The following is an 8,265-nucleotide window of genomic DNA, read 5'->3' on the forward strand; positions in this document are numbered from 1 at the left end:
CTGAGGAGTGGCTGGTGAATTTGAACTGCCAACTTTTCAGTTCAAACAGACCTTGAGATAAAGCGCATCATCCTACAGTGCTACTTCATTCAGTCTTCCTTGACATGAGAAGCCAGTGAGTGCTGTACATGCTCATGGGTCAGTCTCAACACTTCCACTTCACGTTCCCTAAGAGCATGGGCAGCACTGATACAAGCAAAGAGAGAAAGGGATGTTGTTTCTGATTCTTTATTAGCATAGCTGGGAAATGCTGCTTTGTTATTGCTGTTAAGTGCCCTCCAGGTGGTTCCAAAGCATAGTGACCTTATATAAACTTTCTGAGGGGTGGCTGGTGAACTTGAACCACCAATGTAGTGATTCAAACCCAAGTCCAGCCCATTAACCATCATTGTCACAATGTTGTTGTTGTTAAGTGTCATCGAGTCAGTTTCAACCCATAACAAACATACAGAGTTTCCAAGGAGTAGCTAGAGGAGTGGCTAGTGAGATTGTTGTTGTTGTTGTTGTTGTTGTTGTCAGGTGCCATCGAGTCAGAACCGACTCATAGCGACCCCATGCTAGTGAGATTAAACTGATGAATTTGAGGTTCAAACCAGCTTTATAGTAGAGAGCATTAACCCACAGTGCCACACCAGGACTCCATCAATAGATCGTAATAAACAAGAAATCTTCTATGAAATATAAAGAGAAATAAACAAGGACATGAGAGAAAGAGGAAAACCATGCTAGTGATACTATTCTGCCCTGTTCTGCCTCCTACTGACAATCATCTGAGTCTCCATGTGTGTCAAATGTACCTATTAGCAGTTTCCTTAGTACCAGGAACCCTGGAGATGCTGTAGGGTAAGCTCTGGACTGCTACCCACAAGGTCTGCAGTTCAAACCCACCAGCCATTCCTTGGGAGAAAAATGAGGTTTACTGCTCCCATGGAGATTTATAGCCTCAGAAACCCTACATGCTTACAGCCTCACTATGAGTTCTAATCAACTTGATGACATCTAACAGCATGCAGTACTATGGGATAAAGCGCTGGACTGTAAGGTCAGTTTGGACCACAAGGTCAGCAGTTCAAACTCACCAGCTGTTCCTTGGAAACCCTATACAGGGTCACTTATGAGTCAGAACCAACTCGATGACACGGAACAACAACAGGATAACAAGCACTGTATCTAAATTAGTGGGCAAAAGACACACATAGTCTAACATTATATGTTCATTAATGTATAGTTTATTGCTTGGGGGAACACAGGGATTTTATAATATTTCAAGACCAGGAAATATATTGCATAGTCTTTTAAAATTTTCTCTAGAGTAGAAGCATAAAGTTTTGAAACACAGACACACACTTAAAACATTATATATTGCCATTTTTTTTTCTATTGTTATAGCAAAGGGAACTCAATTCAGTTAAACCTACAGGTATATGTAATTAATCCTCTGAGAAAAAATCTGATGAAGAATAGTCCATTAAAATGCAAAAGAGGAGCAAGTACTTTAAACATCTGTTCTCATGCAATGAGTTTTTTGTTTTGTTTTTAAAAATGGCATTGCTATTACAAGCAGCCCTGGTAACACAATGGTTAAGCACTCAGCTGCTAACTGAAAGGTCGGTGGTGGTTCAAATTGAATTCACCAGCTACTCTGCAGAAAAGACCTGGTAATGTACTCCTGTAAAGATTATTGTTGTTGTTGTTGTTGTTGTTATTTCAGAGCCACCCTATGTGCAACAGAAAGAAACACTGACCCACCCTGCAGCAACCTCACCATTTTTGTTAATTTGAGCCCATTTTTTGCTGACACTATGTCAATCCATTTTGTTAACGGTCTTCCTCTTTTTCACTGACACGTAACTTTACCAAGCATAATGTCTTTCTTCAGGGATGGTCCTGCATTGGAAATCCTATGGATCAGTTTTATTCTGTTAAAAAAATAATAATAATAAGGTCACTCCTGGTGTGGTGCTGTGGGTTAATGCGCTGGACTGCAAAGTTGGTTTGAACTGCAAGATCAAAAGTTCAAGCTCATCAGCTGCTCCTTGGAAACCCTAGACAGGGTGTCTGTGGGTTGGAATGACTATATGGCACTTAGCAACAACAACAAGGGTATAAGATCACTGTGATTTGAAATTAAGCCAACAACACTCAAGAAAAACAACAGTATGTCTAGTACAATTTGGTGGGGCAGCGTAAAAGAAGAGCAAAATATAAAGAAGAGAAAGAATTCAATCCACTGCTGGAAACATCCTCCAGCCTGCTAAAATGCACATGCCGCGGGCAAGCATGATGTGGGGGAAGTCTCCGTCTCCTAGCTCCTCTGTACATGGCTCTTTCCGATATTGTGAAACGTGGGATTTACCTCCGTGACATGTTTAAAAATAATACAAACCCACTCATTGTAGGAACAAACTACTCAATATTGCAGAGGTTGTATGAATCATGCAGCATCATTACAGCTCTGTCTTTGGAGACATCCCGCAACACTGCTGTGTACTCTTAAAATGGGAGCCTAGGGCCATTTATGGAGTCCTGGTGTGGCAGTGGGGGTTAATGCGCCAGACTGCAAAGCCGTTTGAACTGCAAGGTCGGCGGTTCAAGCTCACCAGCTTCTCCTAGGAAACCCTATACAGGGTCGCTACGGGTCAGAATTGACTCTGCAGCACTTAATAACAACAACAGGGCCATTTATAAGCTGATACATTTTTAATGAACCTAGTCATTTATTTTTTTTAGGTAGGTACAACCCTCTGTCTGCTAGTTCCGGAAGCTTAAGGTTCAGCGTGAAGGATGTCTGACCTTAATTTACCAAATCCTGAAGGAAGATGTGGCTTCCGTTTGTTCACCCATTCCAGTAACAAATACTAAGTCAGCTTCTACTTGCTGTAGGATGCAAGGATATGTGCACGGTGTGCAGAAATAAAAGTGACAGATACAATCCTTGCCTCTTGGAGTCTTTGTTTCAAAAACAGGTGCAGGTGGGATTTGTTGTTGTTGTTAAGTGTTGTTGAGTCGGTTCCGACACATAGTGACCCTGTATGAAGGTGGGATAGATGTTAGAAAATTGTTAAAATTGTAGTACTTAAAGAAGAAGTACACAGACCTGTAAAAATATTTAATGAAATTTATTATTTTCTTAGTATAATATAAACATACATACACACATGCTATAGCAATTTGATTCCAACTCATAGCAATCCTGTAACGGGTTTCTGAGGTGTAGCTGGTGGGTTTGAACTGCCGACCCTGTGATTCACAATCCAGTGCTTATTGTACATCCCCACACCAGGAGTCCACATACACCCAGATTAATGAGGAAACTTCAAAAAAAAAGTATATAAAATTAGAATGAAAAGACAATGGAAGTATTCCACAAACCTTTGAAGCTCACACACATATATCCATATTTCTCTGTGTGTGTATATATATGTGTGCATATACATCTACACATACATATACATGTATATAAGGAGCCAAGGAGCTCTGGTAGTATGTTGTTGTTGTTAAGTGCCATCGAGTCGGTTCCGACCCATAGCGACCCTGTACAGGGTTTCTGAAGGTGTAAATCTTTACGGGAGTAGAAAGCCTCATCTTTCTCCCGTGGAACGGCTGGTAGTTTCGAACTGCTGACCTTGCGGCTCGCAGCCCGATTCGTAACCACTACGCTACCAGAGCTCACTTCTGGTAGTATAGTGGTTACAAATTAGACTGCTAGTCTCAAGGTCAGCAATTTGAAACTATCAGCTGTTCCATGAAATAAAGATGAGGATTTCTTTTGCTGTAAATATTTACAGCCTCTGAAACCCTATGCGGGTGAATATAAGTCAGAACTGACTCCACAGCACATAACCACCACCACCATACACACACATACACAGAGAGAAAGAGAGAGTCCTGGTGTGGTATTATAGGATTAGCACTGGACTGCTAACCACAAGGTCAATGGTTCTACCCTACCAGCCATTCCTCAGAAAATACACATAAAATATGGTTCAATGAGTTGGGACCAACTTGAAGCCACTTAACAATAGAAACTTACAAGGAAAAAAATTTTTTGATTGGTTGACATTTGCAATATCATTCTCCAACAATCTTGAGACAAGGTGAGATCCCTTCAGTGTTATTTTACTCATTGTAAAGTTCAAGTCATTTAACAGCTTACTGTATGGGTATTCTGAGGACCATCCTAACTGAACGCTCTCCCTGGGAGCATGCTGAGAGAACAGGAGGCTCCCTGAGGTATGCTAGCCAGCTGATTTTGGAAGAGCAACTCAAAATAAGCAGAAGAGCAGAAAGAAAATGGATTCAGCCTGCATCTTTGACAGAAAATTCTCCTATGCCAAGCCCCTCATTCTTCTGAACTCCTTCACAACCTAAAGAGCAATGCTAGACCACAGGTGTGCATTATAAAGTTAGCTGTGGAAAGATGTGGAATTGAAGGAGAATCATAGATTACCCAGGTTGAACAAAAATGAAATCCTTCCAATAATTTAGTTAATTTTAAACTATGTATTAATAACCCATTATACAATCCACCTAAAATTCTCACAGACTAGAATTAGAATAGAAACAGTAACAACAGTAATAAATGTTGTTGTCAATAATAAATGTGCCATCAACTGAGTTCACTTGTATAGGGTTTCCAAAGAGTGGCTGATGAGTTTGAACCACCAACCATGTGGTTCAAACTGACCTTGCGGACCAGTGCTTTATCCCACAGAGCCACACCAGGACTCCAAAATAATAAGTGAGTGAACCAAAAGTAATTGCAATAAGCATTTAGCATCTAGTGTGGAGGAGGACTGATGACTATATAGCGGATAACTATAAACTCTAGACAAAATGCTGAAGATGAGTTCCTGGGGACTTGGGAGAGTTAACCACAGCTGGCAGTTATGGAAGGAGAGTTGAAACTTAGAAGAGGCAACTGATTCAGATTTACTGCGGAGTATTTATTTACTTCATTACATTATCATGACTCAGGAATTGGCTCCTGGCAACTAAAAACAACAACAAATACTGTATTATCCATCCAAGTGAACAGATTGATTTTTTAGGTTTTCAAACATGTTGTTTTTAAGTGCTGTATAGTTGGTTCTGACTTGTAGGAACCCTGTATAGATTTTCCAAGGAGTACCTGGTGGGTTTGAATGAACAACCTTATGGTAGGTAGTCAAGTTATCCTACAGTGCCACACCAGGACTCCTTTTCAAGCATACTAGTATAAAAATTGATGGCAAAAAGAGGACCACATTTTGTGTCCAATGGATTAAAGAGCCTCCCCAGGTAAAGTTCAGCAAGGAATCAAAACACTCTTAAAAAATGCTTTTAAGTTAATTTATTGATTTAAGTCTAACCTGGTGATCTTAGTCCTTACTTTAAACTCTTATTTACCATTCAAATATCCAGTGAAGTTACCAAAGGATCAACAATCAATGCTCATGGAAGCAACAATCAAGAAATAAAATGATACATTAGCACTGGGGAAATCTGCCAAAGAGCTAAAGACGTCACTCTAATGACTAACATGTGCCTAACTCAAGGCATAGTCTTTCCAATTGTCTTATATGCTGAAATGATGCATTAAAACTGTGGTGTTGGCAAAGAATATAAAAACCAACACTGAATCCCTGAAGAAAGACCAAACCTGTCTAAGAGGAAGCACACCAAGAATGTTCCTTAACAGTGAAGATATTCTTGTTTCCATTTGACATATCATCAGGAAAAATCAATCACAAGAAAAGGGCATGTTTGGTAAAGTACGAAGACCCTCAATGGACTAGGTTGACAAGGTATTCCATTTTTGTATTTCATCTGGTAAGGTGGAATACAAATTTTCCTAAACTTAAATGATATAATTAATATAAGTGAGAAAGTCTTATTTCCAAATGGGATTATATCTGTAGTTTTAGGGATTTAAGGTTTGGAAGATATTTTGGAAAGAAGAACACACTCAGTATTTTTCAAGCTTGAAGAATTAAAGAAATAATTCAAGCCTCAACTTACAATATTGAAGGATTCCATGAACAAACTATTAAATGATGCAGAAAGCATCAAAAGAAAATGGAAAGGAGGAGAACAAACAAGATGGCGTATCAGGGAGAAGTGCAGTGAGGAGCTCCATTAGCAACAACACAAAAGAATGGATGAACCAGGCTCAGGGGATGTTGCCAGAACTCTGAACCACATACAAAGGAATATTTAGAAGGTTGGAAGGCTTTAAAGAGAATTTGTAGTAAAAGCAGGAAATCCATTGCTTTCTAATTCAAGACACTCAGCTGCTCCCAGAGCCTTCATCCTTGGGAGAGACCAAGCAAGGGAAGGATAAGAGCAGTGACAGATGCCTGAGAGAACTGTGGGGATAAAGGAAAAGAGTAAAAAAGGAAGCCCATGTCATGATCACATCTACCTGGAGGCAATCAGAAAGCAAAAAAAAATACCAAAATGCACACCCATCTAAGTATTAAGGCAACAGTTAACTCTTGAATATGCCCCCAAAACCAGAAACAGATGACCACATCAGCACACGCCCAGAAATGAGATAAAGTAACTTAGGCAAATGAGCAGGAAATAGACCTACACTCCAAACTGGAAGATGGGAAAGCTTTGGAAATGCCTGAGAAGGAATTCAGAAAAAAGTGATTATGAAAATTTATCAAAACACTAGGCAATGGTGATGATAAAAAAAGAAAGAAATCAGGAAAGCACTGCAGGAATAATCAAATATGATAAATACAACATTGGAAAAAATTCAAACCCTAAAGAAAGCGGTCCAAACAATTAATAATAGAATATCAGATATGGACAATAAATACACTGAAAGGGCAAAGGAGTATAATTGAAGAGATAGAAGCCAGAACAAGTGAGCTAGAAGATAAATCTCTCAACACTACTAAGATACTACAGCAAACAAAAAAAAAAGGATTAAAAAAATCTGAAGAAGGCCTATGATTCATGTTGGGCAACATGAAGAGGAATAACTTAAGAATTATCGGCATTCCAGAACAGAAAGAATCACACAAGTTAACAGATGAGATAGTTGAAGAGCGTCTGGAAGAAAATTTCCCTAACATCCTGAAAAGCAAAAAGATAAGCATTCAAGAAGCTCAACAAACCCCAGGAAGGACAAACCCTAAAAGACAATCACCAAGACATATAATAATAAAGCTCTCCAAAATCAAAGATAAGGAGAGAATACTGAAAGCAGCTAGGGAAAAGAGAAGTGTAACATACAAAGGCAAACAAATGAGATTATGCTCGGATCTCTCAACAGAAACCAAGCAGACAAGAAGACAATGGGAACACATATATAAAACCCTGAAAGAAAAAACTGCCAACCAAGAATCCTTTACTCAGTAAAGCTGTCAATCATTTGATTGTAATCAAAACATTCCAGGATAAACAGAAGTTAAGGGATTTTGACAAAGCCAACCCACCCTGCTATGAAAAACATCCTAAAGGACGTTCTGTGAACTGAGAACCAATCATAACAGACAACAAGCAGAGAATGACGTTCGTGGCAGCATCACCTTGAACTCAACTGACAAATGAAAGTGTCAAGAACAGAGAAACTGAGAGGTCAGTCTCTGATCAAAACAATCACAATGTGAAAGAAGACAAACACAAAGGAATAGAGATCCAGGTGGTGAGAAGGTCAGGTAGACTACAGGATAAAATAGACTGTCTTTAATGGAGGGAAGAGTTAATGCAATATAAGGTAACCATGATAGTGGGGTTGGGGTAGGGGGTTTAATTTGGTTGTTGGGGAGGGCAATACAAGAAGGAGAAGGAACAAAAACAAAACATCAGCATGACTGGTTACTACAGGAATAAGCAAGCTGTTCTCCAGGAAACCATCAAGACAAGCAATCAAGTTCCTTCAGGACAAACTCTCCTCTAAGTCTGAAACTCAAAGGGAAAACACAAACATGCATGTAAGCTTGATGGCTCCACACTGATCTACTGGTGAGTGGAAGAGGGGGAAAAGCAGCAATGAAGAAATGGGCTGACTTCAACCGCAGTCCATTTACTTCCGTTGACCTGGAGTTGAGAGAGAGAAGAGGAAGGGCTGGTAGCTCCCAAGTGTCAAGAGACCTGGGGACACTTGAACCCACAGACAAGGACATAGTCACAGAGGGCTAGGGCTGAGAGTTAAGCATCCAGCTGATATGAAGTGAGGGGATATGCACAAGAACACACAAACTTGCAGACAGTATCCATTTGACCTAGCTTCGATGGCTTGATAATCAGAACTGGACTAGAGGAAGATTA

The sequence above is a fragment of the Chrysochloris asiatica genome, unplaced genomic scaffold, assembly GCF_000296735.1.
Source record: "Chrysochloris asiatica unplaced genomic scaffold, ChrAsi1.0 scaffold00044, whole genome shotgun sequence".
Taxonomy (NCBI): Eukaryota; Metazoa; Chordata; class Mammalia; order Afrosoricida; family Chrysochloridae; genus Chrysochloris; species Chrysochloris asiatica.